The sequence below is a fragment of the Manduca sexta genome, chromosome 28, assembly GCF_014839805.1.
Source record: "Manduca sexta isolate Smith_Timp_Sample1 chromosome 28, JHU_Msex_v1.0, whole genome shotgun sequence".
In the NCBI taxonomy this organism is placed as follows: domain Eukaryota; kingdom Metazoa; phylum Arthropoda; class Insecta; order Lepidoptera; family Sphingidae; genus Manduca; species Manduca sexta.
Window position 1 is genome coordinate 4,771,836 of NC_051142.1, and position 20,858 is coordinate 4,792,693.

The following is a 20,858-nucleotide window of genomic DNA, read 5'->3' on the forward strand; positions in this document are numbered from 1 at the left end:
TGACAAGGCTTAAAAGGCAAGAATTTGTCTCACAAATGTCCCGCTAGCACAAATATTAAATTATCAAATTTCCAGGTTGAGTCACTTAAGGATAAACGGTTAGGTTTTATAGTCCCGACCAAGAATACTAAAGACATTACTTAACTACAATAGTTGCTGAATACTTATTTACATCCGATGTACAGGATCTTTAAAATATAATGAAAAAACAACAAAAAACATATTGTTTCTTGCATAAAAGTTAATATATACCTAGCTTTACGTTGAGTTTGATCGTCAATTTTTCTTTGTTCGTAATATTTCTTCTCTTCAGATTTTCTGAAAGATAGATTCAAAGAATAGTCAATAATCTATTCTTCAATTCTTATTTTTGGTACTGCTTTATATGCTATGGAAAATTTGAAACAAATTAGCAGTACATTGTGCCAGCCGCGGCCGCCTGCCGCCGCCGGCGGCCAGTATTGCGAAACATCCGCATTCATTAATGCTCTGTGGATGATCTATGGAGCAGAGCGAGATCTGAACCGATCCACATTTCGCTTGCACTTTAGAAAGCGACTCTTTGTTTTCACTCGCCACTGTAATTTATAGTAACGAGGAGAGATCATTGCACGTCTTGTAAATTATTTGACTGAAGCCCGACCCGTCTCGCCGTATTTGGCCACTCTCCAAATGTGCCACGTATCGTTTTTTTTATTGAGTCCCAAATTGTGATTCTAATTGTACCGCGCAAAGGTAAAAAATGGAAAGTTAAACCGCGCGCTTCAAATGCCTTCCAATTCTATGGCGATGCAATGAATGCAGGTGGCGAAACCTTGGCTATTGCACCGAACTCACTTTCACTAGTGCAGTATTAGGTGCAGATACGGTATATAGGGCAGATCACATTAACACGTAGCGCTTATGGGCCGGTTCTATTTCTTTGTGCGTATTTATCGCCGCCTTATCAGAGAAATCCTTAATTTTTTAGACTGTACGAGAACACATATGTAAACAGAGTCACGGTCGGTTGTCGATCTCCTAATTTGATGGTCATTTTGTTATTTTATATATATCACCTTGATAATAAAACCACACCAGTATTAAATGTATCCAATTAATATTCAGAATAATTATGAAGTTACTCATGAAGCCGTTGTAGCGGCGCATTCACAATATATTTTTTCAAGGTCACGCGAGACTCGGCACGGACCTTAGCCTAGACCGAAATAGCATTATTGAGGCGACACGGACATTTTTTACTCTCGCGAAATTTGCCGACCAACATATCATCAAGAATTATGGTATGTTTACTCGAGCCACGGTCTCGAACGCGAACTTGTCCGATTTTTATTGCGAGTTTAAAGAAGCGAGCGAACTTGCCCCAGTGACCACGGGTAGCGGTTGATATAAATATAATACACAGGCCCACGGCCAATAATAGAATTTGTCTGTGGCACGTTGCCGCCGCAATGCGAATCTGAGTCCAAATACTTCGCCTGTGACTGTAACAACACACATTGCACGTACGAGGGTGCAGGAATGCATTCTGACATTTGGAAGACGAATTTGTGCGGGAAACGTTTACTTCTCTCCTGACACAGTGGCAGACATATTTACTTCATAACTATAATTTATCCCAAGACCAAGATACATACAATTAGTGATGATTGCGGTAAACTCCCTATAAAAGATATATACACCTAAGGACATCGCATTTCAGTGTTTCGCTGGCAAAGGACGACGCTTGTCACGTGACTAGTACTGAAAGTAATCTCCCCGATCACCTATCTATCCGTATATTATACGTATCTAAATCGTCCACTGTATCCCTGAGGAGTGCATTTGACATTTTCTTGTTTCAAAGTGCACGGGTCATAGAAGTAGTTGCGTGGTGCGCGGGGTAGGGCGCGGTGCGCGGCGCGCGGGCGGCGGCCGCTGGTTCGCGCGGTGTAACCTACATACCGGTCAACACTCCGGCTCAGTCAACACTCGCTACAGGGACATTAGGAGCGTTTGATGAGACAGTGCACTTGTATACGATGTTGCTGGCTAGTACTGGGTGATTCAGAAGAGAGTTGATCGGCAGAATGTCAATTCGTAGTGTAATCCTTGCTTAATTCTGATTGAGTAGGTATGTATGTATGTAGTCACATTTTTTCATCTGAATGTATACTGGATGTTGAAAGCAAACTATACAAGTCAGCATATCAAAATCATCTCTATTAGCGTTTATTATGATGTAGTATAACAATACCAAGAATTCAGAATGAAAAAAGAAACGACGGAATACAAATTACCCGGTCGTTTCCGCATTTCCACTTAAAAATGTTGTTAAAAATAAATATATTAAGTTTACAAACCCGGTAAACACGCTCCAGATCGTAACACTCACCTGAAACAAAACAGAATAGACATATATTTATTACTCTGCCAAAAGAATATTGTATCCTCAAAAAATTAACCATGTCAATGACCGTAAAGTACGTTAATTGAACATCTGTGTATACATTTTTTCTCTACACTAATGTGTGACCTAGTAAAATAATTATGCGGAGAGAATATGTATATTTGATAAATTTAAAATGTCTTTTAGCCATAATTTCTAGACCCGAAGTTTTGCACAACTATTTTTTTGTAGAGTATGGGTTAGTAGAGGGGCGAGCTACTCGCCAATCTAACGCCGTTCAAACGGTCTAATGCCAGCATTAGATGCGACTAGACAAGGCCATAGCTATCAGTGAAATGTCGAGAACGAAAGAGATGGAAACATCAAGTATTTATTGCACACACAACAACAACACAAGTGCAACACACGCACACGCGCGCAAATTTTCTATTTCTATTACATGCTCTATGGTTGACTACTGTGATATAAAAAAGGAAAATGTACTCCATTTAGATTTTAGTTTCAGCTTTATTATTGATCCAAAAAAACAAATCGTTGGAGATAGTAAATTTACAACTTTAATGTGTGTCAGGGGCGTGACTGTTGACTTAAAAGATTACTGCGCCTTCAAATATAATCAATATTCGAGTTGTATCAATTAAGGCTCGTAAAGTACTTGTAAGTGCACTAACGGACAAGTGAACTTATAGATCTTATTCGTTAGTTGTCAACAGTGACATTTGTCAGTTGTGTCTATTACTTTTTTATCCTGTCTCGTCAGTGCTTATGATTTTCTGATTGCGAATTGCAGAACAAAAACGACGTCAATTAACGAAAGGTTGGCCGCAATCGCGTGGTTGTTTTATAAAGTAGCTGGGTATGCACCTGTCGAGCCCGAATACAGTGTGAAGTGTGTACCGGAGTGACTCTAATACAACTTACCAACCAGAGCAAACGAAACTGTATTTTTTTCAGTTATATCTGGCGACTATCTTATATAATGGAAGAAATAATACATTACTTAACATTGTTAAAACTGGTATGACTTTAAATCTCCATCTGCTAAACGCCTTTGTCTAAGTTTGAACTCCCATAACTAATGTAGAAGAATAGCATAGTTCATTCGATCGATATGCACAGTTGATGAACAGTTCATATGACCACTCTAACCGCTCTATATATAACAGTCCGTGCACCCCACATATTTATAACAATAATCCACATGGTAACGTGGAGTGTACTAGTGGGTAACGGTGGCCTACCGCGGTTTTACTTTCTACGGCATCTATACGCGATAGTGCAATTGTTTTATACAAATGCTGTTCATGTAATCTTGTTGAGTGTACCGCACTTGTAACGATTTAATGACTATAATATAAATTATTTTTGTTTTCAGTAACTACGTGACATAATTCTGATATGTTTGGATTATATTATATGTTTCGCAGCAGTGGCGACGGGTCCATATGACCGATTCCTGTCGGCTTCCTTTAATATAGAATGTATATAGAATCTAATTATCATTAAAACGATTTGCAAACCACATTAATTCATAGTAGTACTTGTATGTTGCGTCGGATTCTCTTTCGGAAAATTTCACCTTTCTCCAATGTTTACCAGACTCAAGTATTCTTTATTTTGCTTATAATGATGGCTTATTTTGCTTGTATCTTAAAATGTCTAAGAAACCTTTTGCATTATATTTGGCAGAATCTATGAATATAAAGTTTTAGAGAATAGTTCGGTAGTTGACCTGAAATCAGGTTAGGAGTGTGATTCTAAGATTCAAAGTAATAAAAATTCGGAAATGGGATGGATGGTTTCAACAACAAAGGAGAACAGTCAAACCTTTCAAGAATTGTTAATATAGATTTTACAAGTATTGTATATAGAATCTAAATGTTTACTTCTAGAATTTTGTGTACTAAATCTTATTCAGAACAAAAAAATAATTGATATAAACCAATATTTACCCATTATCCGTTATTTCTATTGTATTTGTTCAAATTGACAAGATCTGAACAAAAAAAATGTAAAGAAGTTATTTTTGTTTCCATAATATTTTTGTTTGTCTGCATATGGTAGCATATACACCTACATAAATTAATTAACAAAGAAAGTAACAAAAATGTACCGCGTATTTTCACAAAAGTAGGAAAAAAGGCGATGCCGTCTAGGTCGGCTTAAGGAGGTTACTGTTTATCTGCCGAAATTGGGTGAGCAGTGTATAATGCGCACTTGATACAAAATACCTATCTGATACCGCGGCGACAGATAACAACGGTCCGAACTTGCGTTGCGACAGACTGGCCTAGAACCCGCTGTGAACTGAAATACCCTCAATAACTGTGCCCAATTATATGCAGAAAAATTGTAAACAACTTGTACAAGTGTATTTCAGATGTTCGCTGTTATGCTATTGTACAAAACAGATCCCTTTTAATCGAAGTAGCGCACTATTGAACTATATGCTGAATCACTTACAAAATACCACCTGGGTATGTACCACTGTGTCTATTTCTGTCACCAAGCACTAACGTGAATCATTTATGTGCTTTGAAAACATTATAACTAGGGCGATTATTGGATCTTAAGAAACTTATACGCGAAGACAAAATGCCTAGCAGAGCTAAGTCCACGGACGTAGCTAGGACAAACAAAACTACAAAAATGTGCATTCAATAAAATTCATATTCATCTGAAAATTTCAGAAGGTTATCAATCTTAAAAAGTATAAAATTATTTCGTAGTTGAACCAACTTTATTTCGGGGCGGGGGAGAGTAAGGGAGAGGTGGTTTAAACCCTTAAACTAAGCCAATGTTAAGCTCATGACTAAGTCCCTCAGTGTCCGAGTGGTGCTACTGTTTATGGACAGTCGTGTCACTATCATCAGGTGAACATATATATCGAATCGACATCTATAGCTTTGAATATATCATCATCATCATGAACCAGATGGCTGAAATGATGATGATGATCTTCATGAACCACTGCTGAACATGGGCTAAAGATTTCCAGATCGCTTTGAGTTATAAAAGAACAACATTTTTAATACAATTAAATTACGAGTTGCGGTAGTTGCTCCCCTGTGCGCGTTGCTATTTATTAACAGTAATTTCAGACAAAAATGAATTACAAATAAAATGATACTATACCGCGATCAAAATTCCCAAACCAAAACTCACAGCCTGTTAATTTTATCTTAAAACGACAAAGTTACTTATCGAGAAAGTATGTACCCACTTAACCTCTTTGCTGAGGCTACAGGTATTCGTAATGTCAATTTTGTGCAATATTTGTTATCAAGTTCTCTACTTTTAAAGTTATATGTTCCTCGCACACAATTCCCATAGAAATTGGGTTATCTTGATAGATTGTTCGCGGCTACCACGCGGCCGATCCAGAAAACTGATAACGCGCAAAGAAAATATATTTCTCTGGTGTCGCGTTTTACTAATTTCATTTATGTTTTGCTATTCTCGGATTTTAAAGTAGGATTTTGTAGTAATTAAATTGAAAATATAATTAATTTTTATTTTCATGAATGTTTTTGTCAATAGGCGAAGAAAATGTCTTTTTAGATATTTTTGATAGCAAACAGGAAATTATCATATTGTTGGTAATAAGAATATTGATGACACGTTACATCTACAGTTCTAAAGGAATAAATACTAAGTGCGTTGCTGACATTTCAGGAAATGAAAGTAAAATGTTGGGGGACGAATTCTCTTTGGGCTTTTTTACTCTACATAAAAACTGATCCTCAATAAAGAGTGAAGTAAAAAGTAATTTTATTTTTACATGCTCTAAGAACTCTACTACTACTCTAAGATAATTTGTCGCAGCGGCAACACCATACTTTCAGAAAATGACACACTCATGCTATCGCCATATTTGCAATAAACTACAAAATATCAGAAAACTAAAACCGTGATTTTTGATGAAAATATGCAAATTTTTTTGCAGAATATTAGTGAGTATGTGGTTTCATTTCATTTACAATATACCCATCAAAATGACCCTGTTATGTATGAATAAATAAATAAATAAAACTATGTACACCACAAGCATTTATCAGCTTTTATTGTCTTAACTCGAATTGATTTATGACCTTTTTAAACTATTGAGCTTATACGTAACCTCAATGTGGACCATGATCACTTTATTTGTGTTTCGCGCGATTATTTTCATATGCGTGCAAATAAAAAATAAATATGACAAAATACATATTTCCGCTGTATGTCATATAAATGTAAAGAACAATCTTATAAATTTTAAAAAGTGTGTGTTTATTCGTTATGCGACAAAATTTTATGTTGACAGATAGTTTATATTCTTTTGCATAAACATTAGAAGACACTTTTATGTCCATATGGTGGCTGTGTAAAATACAAATATAGACCAGCTAGCTTTTACACGCGGCTCTGTCTACATTAACACCATTCCCCAGGATAAAAGCCTTTAGAACTCAGGGGTAATAGAGCTTCCTATAATTAAAAGAATATTTTTTATATAGTTATTGAGTTTCGTACTTAGTTCATATCCTATTTTAACTCCTTAGGGGATGATCCCTTGTTAGTTAATTCAAGAAACCTTTGTGCAAAATTTTATTCTTCTAGAGTCTAGATAAAGCGGTTTCGGGTGTGCGTTGACTGAACACTCATTTTTTTTAAGTATTATCTATTAGTTAACAGGCTAGACTACCGAATTATTTTCATTAGCTGGTAATAAACTATGCCTAATTAGCCATTTCTTCTCATTCTGTCGGTCCCATAAAGCCATGAAAAGCATTACTACATTGCATTCGATAAATATGACAAAATAGTTTTTAGTTTTTATTTCAATGTCTAACATTCGCGTAAACATAAGAAATCATTAAATATGACATAATTATATTTTGTGTGTCAATATGGATTCATTCGATTCAATATTATCGTAAGGGTGTTAATTTTTTTTTCATAGAACAGAACACGCTGTTAAAATATTTAAAGTCTAATGTCTAATATTTTCTTAAAAGTTGTTTCTCTATGATCATGATTTCATTTCTTTCAAGACGATTTTAAAATAAATAAGTATAAACAATTAAACAAGATTATTACATTTGTATACAATAATTATGCTGACATTGCAAATTTAAAGCAACGTTTAGATGTAATTAAAATAACAATTCATAACGCAACCCATCACAAAAACCTATGATGCAGTTGTTGTTCCGACGGCCTACATATTCGAATTTCGTTCTGTCGTCTGGCATTATGCCCAAAAATAATTAGTCATCATTCTGTGTGCTCCTTAACAGTCCTAGTCTAGGAAAATTCTGGGAACGCGCTTCGGTTTCGTCGCATCTTTAATCTTAGTTAAAAATAATAAACCATTTGTAAAATGACAGTCAACTTTATGTATTACAGTTGAATGTAGAGACGAGCATATCGCTCGCCTGATGAAAAGCGAGACGACCGCCCATAAACAGTAGCAACACCATACAGAACTTTGAATTACAAAGATTTGGGATTAGTTAATAAGATTTATTAACTTTGAAGATAGTACTGTTTATCGTAAATCATATTTTGTTTCCTACTTAATTTGATGTAGTAATTATACTAAAATAATAACTGTAATTCAAGAGCGTTTTTCCTGGATACTGTAATTTGGTATTGTTATCACGCTATTGCCATCTAGCGTCGAAATGCCGAACGAATTTGTCGGCTATTCACCGCTTGGTGGCGCCATTCTAACGACGCCAATAAAACGAATTAATCGCGATGGATGATACAATATTTTTACATTATAATTATAATGATTTATTTTATAGTATACATTTATAAAACATATCTAAATGAATATATAATTTTATTGATAAATTAATTAAATCATAATTTTGACTTTTATAATTATTCATTTCTCATTTATTAAAAGATCATAATATCAATTATCACAATGGCAATGTTGTTATTTAACAACTTGCATGTTACTCAAGTAATATATTTAGCCTAGGCTGAAGGTGCTACGCAACTTCTACAGTTATTGTAGCAAGCGCTACGACGCGGCGCTGTAGTCGCGTAGGTGGCGAAGTCAACTGCTGAAAATACCACGGTAAAAGAACGGTCACCGCGATAGAAGAAAATTATCAGATAGTATCAAATTTTCATGAATATAATCAAATAAAGCTAAGTATTTTTGTGGTATTTCTTAAAACGGGAAGCTGTCAAATCTCTTTTGAAAGTACTTAAAATATGTATGAACGATATTATTATACTGTTGCAAAATATTTATTTTAAATAAAAATTAAATTCAGCTACATCAGTTGTTTGATTTACCATCATCCTATGACCTACTCGAACTTATGATCGGGAAAGTGTATTTATAAATTATATATGTATGTAACGTAAAATAATAAGGAAGATGTAATAATTTATGCAGGAAAACCTTTTAGGTAATGGTTTTTGTGCAAAGTGAAATGTCCTCTGATTACGTCTTCCAACTTAGAAATTGAACTGAGTAAACGCTCTTAATTTAGTATAACCCAATGCGGTCTGTTGTTTATGTGTCCAGGAAGAATTTATATCAATTATATTTATAACTGCGTTACATCTATTAATAAATATAGGCAGATCCTGTTCAAGGCCACGAGGACACGGTGAATGCGCTCCGACTTGCAACTAATTAAAAGCTTCGCTAAATGTGGTTTAATTAAAACAACAAGGGAAAACGGATAAATAAATTAATTTGCATTCGTTACAAGAAAAATATGTGAATACGTGCAGTTCGTTGTTCAGACTGTAGGTAATAAATAAACTGTTTAAGCAGACAACAGCAGCTTTACTGGTCACAGGTGTCTCATATGTGAGAGTCCGCCGGGTAGGTACCACCACAACGTCTATTTCTGGCACCAAGCATCAGTGTGTAGTCACTATTGTGTTCCGGTTTAAAGGACATTATAGCCAGTGTAACTACTGGACATAAGAAGTCTCAACATTTCATGTCTCAGGATGGTGAGCGTAGTGGAATACCAAACAATACTTTGTAATTCAAGGTGTTGGATGGTGTTTCTACTGCTTATGGGCGGTCTTATCGCTTACCATCAGGCGATGAGCAAGCTCGTCTCGTCATTCATAGCAATAAAAAAAAGCAATACCCTATTACTCATTATGGCTCTGGCACAGAAGCGAATACTGAGAAACCTACTGAGATTTTCTACATTTCAATACTAAAACATTAATAAAGAATCTAATTAAGAGACTGCGAGATTAATTTAACTTAAAAAATCCTTTCATATCCTCAATAAAAATCAAAAAGCAAGTACTTACTAGTTGCACGATTTGATAATTAATCTTAAAACTATTATAATTGAATTTAATGTCACTTTTACCGTAATTTACCGTAGTTTTGTATCTGTGATTACACAGTTAAACACTTAACATGGCTTGCATTTAAAAAATATATTTCCTGATAGAATTGCTTTATAATATACTACTCCCGCATACTACACTAAAACTTGTAGACTCGTAAATTCCATATACATTTTGTAGCAACAATCAAATTTAGCGATAGTTGATTATTATAAATATCAATATAATATGTATAGGCAATTACTTTGTAGAACTTCTGTTTAAATTTAACCAGAGCGTAATTACAGCAATCATTAGTTACGTTCATCTAAATACATAGACAGTAAAATATTTTGTATTTTTTATAGTAAATAAACACAAGCCAAAGCCAAGTTACTTAAATGTATCAAACTAAATCAGTACTATTTTCCTTTGCCTTTAAGAGGTGGCTAAAATTACTCATGTCTATTGTTTATAAACAGAACGAAGGCCAACGACCTTCAAAGGTGCACTAATTGACTCAATTTGTCGTATTTAAGTGAACTGAAGTACCAAAGAGTCATCTCAGAGCGCGTCCTTTTTGTCCTTGAAGTTGAACATGTATATTGCATTTACGAAAAATGTATGTGTCTGAATGTAACTAAGTGAGTACATAGCACTCTGTGTAGGGTTGCGAAAGGTCACAAACCTAAACGGACGAATCTATTTTTAAAACTATTTTGATAATCTTAATTTAAAACTTGTTAATACTTCAACCACTCCTTAGGTACCATTACAAATCATATTTCATTATACAATATTCATTCAAAAGAGCATTTTTGAAACACTAAATTAAACCTAACTGTCCGTTAGCGACAAATTTGGCATCCCTGCTGCCACCCCGCCTCGTGGGTGTGTGCGTGTTAGTGCTTACAGTAGACACTAGGCACCACACTGGGCTAGGTCGACTGCACTGTTGGGGTAGGTTCAGACGGCGCACACACGCACATGCACCCGTTCGATTTTGTGCCGAACGATTTTTATTGACCACCTGTACTGTTTGTAAATATGCAGAGAGATTTCATGCGCACGATATTAAAATGTCTTGCACCTATTGTATTACAATTTTATAAAAAGCAATCAGATATTGAATTACTAGTTCGAATTTACGATGCTTTTGTATTTTCTTAAGTTTGGATTTAGGAATATGTAAAGTTTAAAATATGTTCTAAGCCATCTTATGCTGCTTGCTTTTAGGATAGAAAAACTGGATTCTATAAGAATAAAAATACTTTAGAATTAATTATCCACTTAAGAATGTATACAAAAATCCATGAGGGTGATGAGGGATGTAGTGTATACATATCAGTTCCTCGGGTAACCTTACGTCCTTACTGTTTATTATAAGTATAATAAGTTAACAACATAAAATTCAAGTAGTTAATTTACAAAAAAATATTTGACGTATGAAAAAATTAAATAATATAAACTGATCTTTATTTATATTATATTTTAATGATGTTACTATTGGCTATTAGCGCTTATAAGATATACATAGGCGCAATGTTAATTTGGTAAATTTCTTGAGTAATAAAGAAATAAAACCTTTAACATCCAAAGCATTACCAAACATTGTTATGCACACTTCAGCCCATCAACACACACAAATTAAATGCAAACAAAATTATCAAATCACACACGTAAACAAAAATCGCGAACACAAGCGTAGTGTACATAGGGATGGGAGTGTGCGTGGGGGCCGAGGGGGTGGCCAGACATCTAGCAGTCTAGATGTGCGGGGTGCATCGGTGCAGCGTTGGCATAGGTCCGGGGTACCGCCCGCTGCACTACCGACACGTAATCAAACGCTCAGTCTCGCCCCTTTACGAGTTTGTTTTTCTCTGTCTGTTGCTCATTTTGAGACAAATGGTTAATTTGTGTGCTTAGTTACTCCATTAAGCGACTTCTTTGAATAAGAACTTTCTGTTGTGCTTTTTGAAACTACAATTGTTAATGATTCTTTAAGCTGTGCAGTGTACGAATTCATGAAAAGATATATTAACTTATGGCAAATACGTAGACAAAATTTAACTTTAACTATTTATTCCCTAGATTTAAATTACACTACTAATTCTAAAACTCAAGGCGTGAGAATTTAGTAGAGCTAATCCAAAATAAATCAGTATTTAATGTCTACACTCTACAATGTTAATTAACGATTTTATCTTCAGTGAAAGGACAGTTTGTTCGTGTAAAGCAAATTACTTTTGGTATTATATTGGAACAAATTTCCACACTTAAAGTTACAATGCGAAACATATTTCTGATATCGGTAAATTCTTATAAGATTTATTAAAACGGTTCCCCGAGAACTAGAGACTACGATACAGACATTCTATAATATTTTCTTATTTTTCTGTCTAGACAAGTGAATGTTATTGGAGTGATAAGACAGACAGTTGAATCATAGAGTTAACAATCTCCCACGTGTGCTGATTGCATCGACGCAATCAATACTTTAAACATTCTTTGCTAAATAAATAAAAACCAATCAACGCCATACGAGAACCAAACGCATCGCAACTGACATATCATAAAATAATGCTCCTTTATTACACATTTTACCGTACCTAATTGCAAAGAAATTTCATTCACATAACGAATTTGTTGGTCCGATAAGCATTCTGGCGCATACTGTCGTTCCAAAACATTCGATATTATATTCATTATATAATACCAATGTTTATTTACCAATACGTATGTCGCAGGAGGTCGTCGACCCCGACTCCTGATCGGGGAAATTCGACATTGTCCGCATTTTAGACAGAGACGGACGTATACACTTTCACGGGGACGGGAGAGAGAGAGCTGTGAGGGTAGAGACCTTGAGCTGGCAAAATCAAGGGTAAGGCTATGTGGTTGTGTGTGTGAGTCCTGAGAACGGACGCTGTGTGCGAAGGCCATATATATTGTACAACACATCCCGACGGAAAGAACTTTGTAAGCTTATACAGTATTGCGCAAAACGTCTTCAGTCCACTGAACTTCGAAAGTATCATCTTAACCAGACAATGGAGTTATTGAACGTTTATTTTACGTGCAATATGTAATAGGTAGTAATAGTTGGTACATAGTGGTCGGTGATCACGACTTCAACGCTGCTTGGGAATTTAGACCAGTTTAATAGACACCTGTTAACCTGTTTGAATCAGATCCACTATCATATTGTTGTAACATTATTGTGTCCGAGAATGCAGTGTTGCGTAAAATGGAATCTTAAATATTATTGACGCACTAAGCCATGTAAAATAGTTCAGTGTAAGATGGAATCGATTCATATGGTCGCAGACAGACGCTGTCGCGAATCTTTAAGACGAAGACGTTTGAGAGCTTTGTATTGAGACGAGGGGAAGGATCGGGATTAAGTTGTTGAACATCGTTCGACTGAAAACCTTAAGAATGGCGCATTCGATAAATCCGTAACATTAAATATCGGTTGCAATACTTTTGCTATATATTTTTTAGACTTAGATAAGTATATAATTTAATTCAATTTAAAATTATTGAATGCATTTATTTAAATCAAAGTTAGTTTGTAATTAATTTTAACGTTCAATTAATTCATTGGCGCCTAAAAAGCGCCGGTTATAATAAAATAAAACCAGCTAGTTATTGGCCACTTAAAATGTATGATGCAATAAATTTTAACTATTGCATAAAATATTGCATCCATTGTGCTTGTTTGTATACCCGGTGGAATTACTTTGGCTTGCTTTGGATCCAACGTACGAATTTATCGTATAGTGTCATGTATTGGCAAAGTTGTAGTGTGTTTGATAGTTGGCAATCATTACCACCTCGGGGCGTACAATGATGTTGTCCCTGCGTGGGGTGAAGCTAATCAATTAAAATGGCTGGTGTCAAAACCGATTTATGTACGAATTGGACGGATATTACTTGGATGGACGCTAAATGTAATTTGCAAACGTGAAGTTCCCTTAAATGAGCCTCTGACTAACCGTCGTTAGAATAAGCCTAGTAAAATTGATATTAAGCATATAACTTTTAATATGTAAAATGTAATTGTAAATATTTTAAAACTTTCCACTGAATAGTGCGATAACACCATAGCAAATAATTTCACTTAATGTGGATTTATGTAACGTATAAATCCACATAAAGTAATGACTATAAATCCGCAATGATGTAAATCAATTAACCGATCAAGCCGAGAAGCCGCCATAAAAATAAAAACGCATGTCAACAGGCAACAACTACGACCACGTGCTCTACCCAAAATAGATGTGCACGCACACACGCACATGCGCACGCACGCGCGCACGCACACACACGCGCGCCACGCGGCCGCAACACCCGCGGAAAAATCAATATTTTGAGCAAAACTACTTCCCTCGAGGTGGCTGTGTGCGTTGCCCGCCTCCCCACCGTCGGCGTACAAAAGCCTCATCGGCGATCAAACGGCCAAACCGAATCATACCTTATCTGTTACGAAACAAAGTGTTATTTCCCCTATTAAGAGCAGGGGTAGTTAAATCGTGAGGGTACCGGGAGGTAGCGCCGTCCCGCTCCAATCAATCGGATGGCTCAGTCGCGCGGCCGCGTGGCGGCGGCCGACGACCCCGGCCCGGTCGTTACCCCGCGACAGTTGCACCCTGCTACCCCGAACCGGTAAGTACGCACCCTTGTTCTTGCCGAATCTTGGAGCCGAGCCTGCCGCCGCGCTGCTGACATTGACTCCACGTACGGTTCAACGACCTCCGGCGGCGCTTCCGTTTTCCGGTGCACTCTATCGAAATTCTTGCTCGATAAGTGTACTTACCGTAGAATTTTATTTTTATTCAACCACATAAAATAATACGAGCGCTGAAGCATTACTTACTATTGAACCGCCCGATGTGCACTATGCGTTTTCACATCGATTGGAGTTAAAGTATTCGGAAATAGGGGGACGGAAAGATTTATAGAAAGATTATTACTACGTAGTAAATAACACACTGTACTTCTTGTATACATTACTGATTCATAAAAGAACAAGTTCTACTAAACTTAATGCATGTTAACGTACATTAGGATTACGGGATGCTCGCGTAATTAACTCCGATATGAACAAAACAATCCATTAATGAATGAAAATGAATGACTGCGCTTGCGTGCGAGCAGGAAGCTCGAGAACAGCTGGTAATGCAGAAGACACAAATCATCTGAAATTCGATGCGAATTAGGCGCGAATGTACGCGCCAGTGCATCGTTTAAGAGCCGAAAAATTTTTATGCACCTCGCCGAAATTAACTGTGTGACTAAGTGAAGTTCCGAGACGTACTTACGCATGCCTTTGATACAAAATTATTTTTAAGAGAAAGAACGATTAAACAGTGAATGCAGTATATCGTCGAGTCGCTTAAAGTTGATGGTAATGTGAGGTATGTAAGTTATTACGGGGCTACGATGCGACGGTCAAAGCCGTGATTCGCTTTAGCTAGAAGGAAATGGTTGAATTTAATATTTTTTTATAAAGTGAAAAGGTCGTCATATATACTCGTTTTCAAAATAAGGTCCAAGTAGATATCATATCATCTATCATTTTGTAGTCCTTGAAATATATTGCTTTAATTTCTTTATTTCCAGCACCATGTGAGCTTGAGTGCAGCAGAACTACTTTTTACAGACAGTTACCAATTTGTGAAGTCGTTAGCATGCTAATGACTTATGGAGCTAATTATACGCCATTTAATGACTTTTCTTTATTATTATAATTCGCTTTTTATAATACATTAAATTTGTTATAAGGAAATTAAAATATTGTCCATATTAACCTCTACGTAATAAAGACTTTTTTGAACTCGCATTTGGCAAATATATGTATCTGTCAAGAAGCCCTGCGCGTCCGCAGCTTCGCTTAAATATGCGTCAACAGTAATTGACTTTAAATTTCGAACGATAAATCTCTTCCCGGACGCCAGCGGTGTCCTGTTTTTAGGGATTTTTTAACGGATTTTCCGGGATAATTAGTTTCGCGCTTAACCACATTATTGTTTTTGCATCCACGTAGGGCCATAAGCTAAACGGTTTTATAGGTCCCTTTATCCGCTCGTTAATAATTTTAGATAATTCTCCTGCATATTGGCTATTATTTTCATCATGTTTATCCACTGTTGCCCTTATTTAACTTTATAATAAACTTCGGTACTTTAATATTGCTCGCGAATTTGTCAATGTAGTATATAAACAGCCGTGTTCTTTTTGGGGCTTTCCACCGACAAGCTATCATTATTTGTTTGTAATTATATTATTCGGTAATATAATATTATGAAGTAAGGAATATAGTACTTGCTGCTTATTTTCCATAGCTACTAAACATAATAAATTAAAAAAAGATCAGGTATTCCACACGATGGATTCGCACATAATTTGTAGAAAAATGTAAGCTCGTTTCACACGTCCGTATGTACACGCTTGTTTAGCGAGTAAGTTATTGCATAATTTCGTTCCGCGATCTACATCAACCTGTCGGCACATTCGCCTGAACGGAGTCGTTAGACGTGAGCATTGATCTTTCATGTATCACCCGTTTTAAACCGAAACACACTCATTCAAGTAGTCGCGATTTTTATTGAAAGAAAAATATAGTAATACATTTTTTACGAGAATTAAAAAGTCGCTTGTATGCGTTATTTAGTTGCTAAATAATGTTTTTAAGAGTTTACTAAGCTTGAATGATAAGGTTCCGGGGCCAGTGACTCGCCTTTGGCGCTTATGTTCACATTAATATATTTTGATTGCTACGTCGTGATGCATAAATAATTCTGTTAATTTTGTCGATAGATCTGTAGATTTGCATACAATATTGAGGTATATATGGATTAACGGTGCTTTGGCATAATGTTCACGATAATTTTTGATACATAATTTTATTATGTTAATGGATTGCATTTTCTAGAAAATATTTTTGAATGAGTACCTTAAAACAGCAAAGCGATGGCTCTTAAGTAAAAAAAAATGTAATATTTATACTACCAAAACCCATTAAAAAAGTTAGTAAATGATTGTTAATGAAGTGTTTTTCGTTTATGTGCATATTTTTCCTAGCTGTACTATCAATGTAGGATAAATACTTAAAGGTTTTCACTTTGGACACACCCGTGTAAGGGTAAGACCAACAGGGTTCAAACATTATCTGGATGTTACGTGATTGTATATGATAGACATTTAGACTTCGATGAGGTCATTTTAGTATAATATTAGTCTTTTCTTCTTGCTTAGACTATACGATATTATTCCTAAAAAAACTTTCACAAAACTGTGTATCTGTTACTGCTTAAAAAATAATTCAAAATATATTTTTTTCAAATTTATAATAACATTAAGGTCTAAGGACGTAAAGATTGTTAGAGTAACATAAATATTAGCGCCGGAAATTTATTCCGGAGAGCGAAGTCCCGTCACCGCGCGTATGTGACCTAACCTTTAGTATTAAATTCTAGAACATCAATCATTTAGAATGGCATATCATTATTAATTATATTATTAATAGTAATTCATAAGGACTATTTATACGTGAAGATATAATATCATTATCACAATAACGAGGGTCCAGCTACATGGCCTAACCAATAAACTTTTTATAACTAAGTAATTTAATCAGATGATTTATCGGTTTAGCTCTAAAATTAGTCATTGTAAAGACGTATTAAACACTGACTGAAATTTATTCATCGCGGACATAACTTCTTACCCACACAGCATTGTTAAGAATAACTTATTAAACACTGACTCAAATTTATTCGTTGAAAGCTACATTTTTTATTTAGCTTAAACACAGATATGAACAAAATAAAATATGAAACGTATGAGCTAAGATCGTGTTGATTCTATGATAAAATATCCGCGTGTATCGCGAGCACTTCCTGAACGGAGCGCGGTAAGAAACGTTCCTTACATAACTTATCTAACGTCTACAGGACGAAAATCAATAGGGCCCTTGCTATAGGCGGTGCAGGAACGTATGGCGAAATATTACGAATAATAGGAACGATAATGTGGAAATTGGACCATGTGGTTATAAATATAGAGATGTTTTATATTGATTTTTTGGGTTGATATCTCATTGCCTAGTGTTAATAAAAACTATACGGAATTATAATAATTATTACTATTTTAAAATAACTTTCCTACATCCTCACTTTTGGATGTAGACCTATACAACGACGTAGTATTCATTTTTGCTAGAATTCTCCACGCATTGGGAAAACTATCGCAACTGGATTGAAAGTTACACCTTGGCTGAAGTCGTGCCTCCAAGTATCCGACCCCCGCTTAATCTCCAAGATAAACGCACTAGTACGTGGTGCGGCACACAAATAAACGCATCACGAGATGCGCCGCGCTAGATTCAGCAACAGCTGTAGGTTCAGACGTCCCAGCGGTCGGGGTCAATGCCCACTCGTATTTTCAACATGTGCCGACGTTTTCCGCGTTCCACGGAAAGCGCCCGCTTGTCATTCCTTCGGGACCCTTCGGCCTTCTTCGGGTTTCTTCGGCGCGACTCCCGAATAATGGTGCATTTATTCTTTTTTTAGTCCGCTCTATGATTTAATTTACTCTACGGGCTGTTTACTACTGGAGTGTGGGCCTAGTTCATAGCACGTGTCTCTCGTTATATAATTGGTTCAAGATATTCATTTAATAGATGTGATGCTCAAACATGAATATGTTAAGATAATGAAACGCCCACACATTTGTTTAGGTAGAAAAATAACTTTGTATTAAGAATAAATATTCTTATTACTGTATATTTTTTTGTATAATGATATGTACATTTGGTAATAATATTCTTAGAATCTGTTTATTTAAGTACTATAATTATAATTTATTTATGATTCTATGAAATTGTGATTGTATCCCACAAAACTATATTAAATACTGATTTAGAACAAAAAGTGTTATATTATAATATATTATATTTGTCGGGATGTTTTTTCAACGTATGGTGGTATACAGGTGGTCCGACTGTCCGGTCAGGGTCTGATGATGGGATCCTGGTGAAATCGAAGGAACTTTTAACCATTAAGGTTGCACACGCGACGGAAGCTTAAAAAATGGAGTAACTTCTCCCGTTTTCCCAATATTTCCCTTCACTGCTCTGCTCCTATTAATTGTAACGTGATGAAAAGTATACTATAACCAGCTCAGGAGTATGAAAAATAATTCTACCAAGATTCGTTAAAATCCGTCGAGTAGTTTTTGTTTCTATAACGGTTATACAGACAGATACACCCCCTGATAGTTATTTTGGAAATATATTTCATGTACAGAATTGACCTCTCTACAGATTTATTATAAGTATAGATTAGTGTAGGAAGCTTTAGTGTAGAGTGTCCGAGGTAAATCGCTCCGAATTTCGTCGTCGGTTGTCAAAAAAGACTTAAAGTAAGCGCGGGAGAAGGAAATCAACCACCTTTAGTAGATAAACAAGGCGTGCGCACAAAACTGTGGTTATAAATTTTAAAAAAAATTACAGCGTAATATCTGTCAGACCTTGCCATACCTCGAAGAGTAATGAAATCGTACAATTATTTAATACATAACGTAATTACGTTTAGAACCTAAACAATAAATGCCATAATCCGACACAATAATTATAATTGGATCACTTGATTTTATCACAAACACAATCCCATACGAATCATGAATGGCTTTAAAGAAAACGAACAGGGATTAGGAAGGGGAGGCAGTTAGTTAAGACCATGAAAACCTCACTACACGAAACGCAGACACCGTGTCACTTCACTTCGCTAAGACGTTAGTGGTTTAGGGAAGAAAAACGATATGAAAAAAATGTAAATTGCGGTTCTTAAACTAATATCGTATCCTACGCAATATACATGTAGACAGAGCACTATTAACATTAATATTCAATCAGAAAATTACATTGTGATTCGGTACAATTCAGCTTCTCTTTAATTTAGCAGTTTTAACACTTGATACTCTCAACCTCCAAATCGAGCCCCAGTCTTTATCGACAGAAACAAAAACAAATGTGTTATAAAGTGCACCGTACATTGTTTATACAACAGAAGGTGAACAGCAACAATCCACTGACACTGACATTCGAGACGAGCTGACGTCACCGTAGCGTGATTTAGCTTCGTGCCAAGGTCTGAACGATTATTACTTATGGCTGAATCTGGGATTGCTTTTGTCATTTTTATTTGTGACAGCCCTATTTTTAACAGATTTTATCTGGCCTAATTTTGTAAGACGCCAGACAACCTTAATTAATTATTAGTAAATGTATCTCGTGTTTTTAAGCCTGTAAATAATAATTATAAACACGGGAATATAACCTTATATACTACATAATAAGGTGACACGCGTAATGTCATGTAGCTGTCATGTTTGGCGGCAAACATTCAGATGCTTCAAGGGTTAAATATGTAGAGCATACGTAGAGCAGTGGCGAAGGGTCTATATAACCCGATTCCTACCAGCTTCCCTTTTGCAATTTATAAAAAATCTAATTATAATTAAAACGATCTTCAGGCCGCATTTATGCCTAATATTATTAGAAGTTAGTAATTATATGTGTCGGGTTACTTTTCGAAAAATTGCATCCTTTGCCACGAATGTAGAGTACCTTCTTGTATAACAAGCGACAAACCTGAATATTGTTTAATAGCAACAATCATAAGGAAAATTATAAACCTAATCTCCCACTAAACTGAGACAGAGGCGCTGAGTTCGAGTTCGCGTTCTAGAGTTGTGTTTGTATAACAAGCGTCAATCCTGGATGTAGTTTAATAGCAACAATCATTAGGGAAATTATAAATCTAATCTCTTACTAAACTGACACAGATTGGTCGGGTTCGATTTTAAAGCAACTGTCTTGTCGATGATACATGAATATTTATTAGTTTAACTCATTAAAAAATAGACACATTTGTAAAAATAGGAAATTTAATTGGCCCTAGATGGATGAAATTGAAACTTGAAAAATCTTTGACCAAATCAAAAATAACAATATTATTAATAGGAAAAGTGACTAGTTTCACAATAGTATTAATTCGTAAATACGCATATATTAGTAAAAAGTATATATTAGTAAAAAGAGCACATTAATAAATTTAAAAATAAAAAAACCCATCTCATTTTCCTAAAAATACTT

The 20,858-nt window shown here is 35.5% G+C and overlaps 1 long non-coding RNA gene across 1 annotated transcript; it reads left to right on the forward strand.

The window, feature by feature from the left end:
- The first annotated feature begins 3,113 nt into the window (after positions 1–3,113).
- Positions 3,114–4,345, forward strand: LOC115450895. Its single transcript, XR_003939329.1, has 2 exons — positions 3,114–3,407; positions 3,765–4,345. It is a non-coding gene; the product is annotated as an uncharacterized LOC115450895 (long non-coding RNA).
- The last annotated feature ends 16,513 nt before the right edge of the window (positions 4,346–20,858 follow it).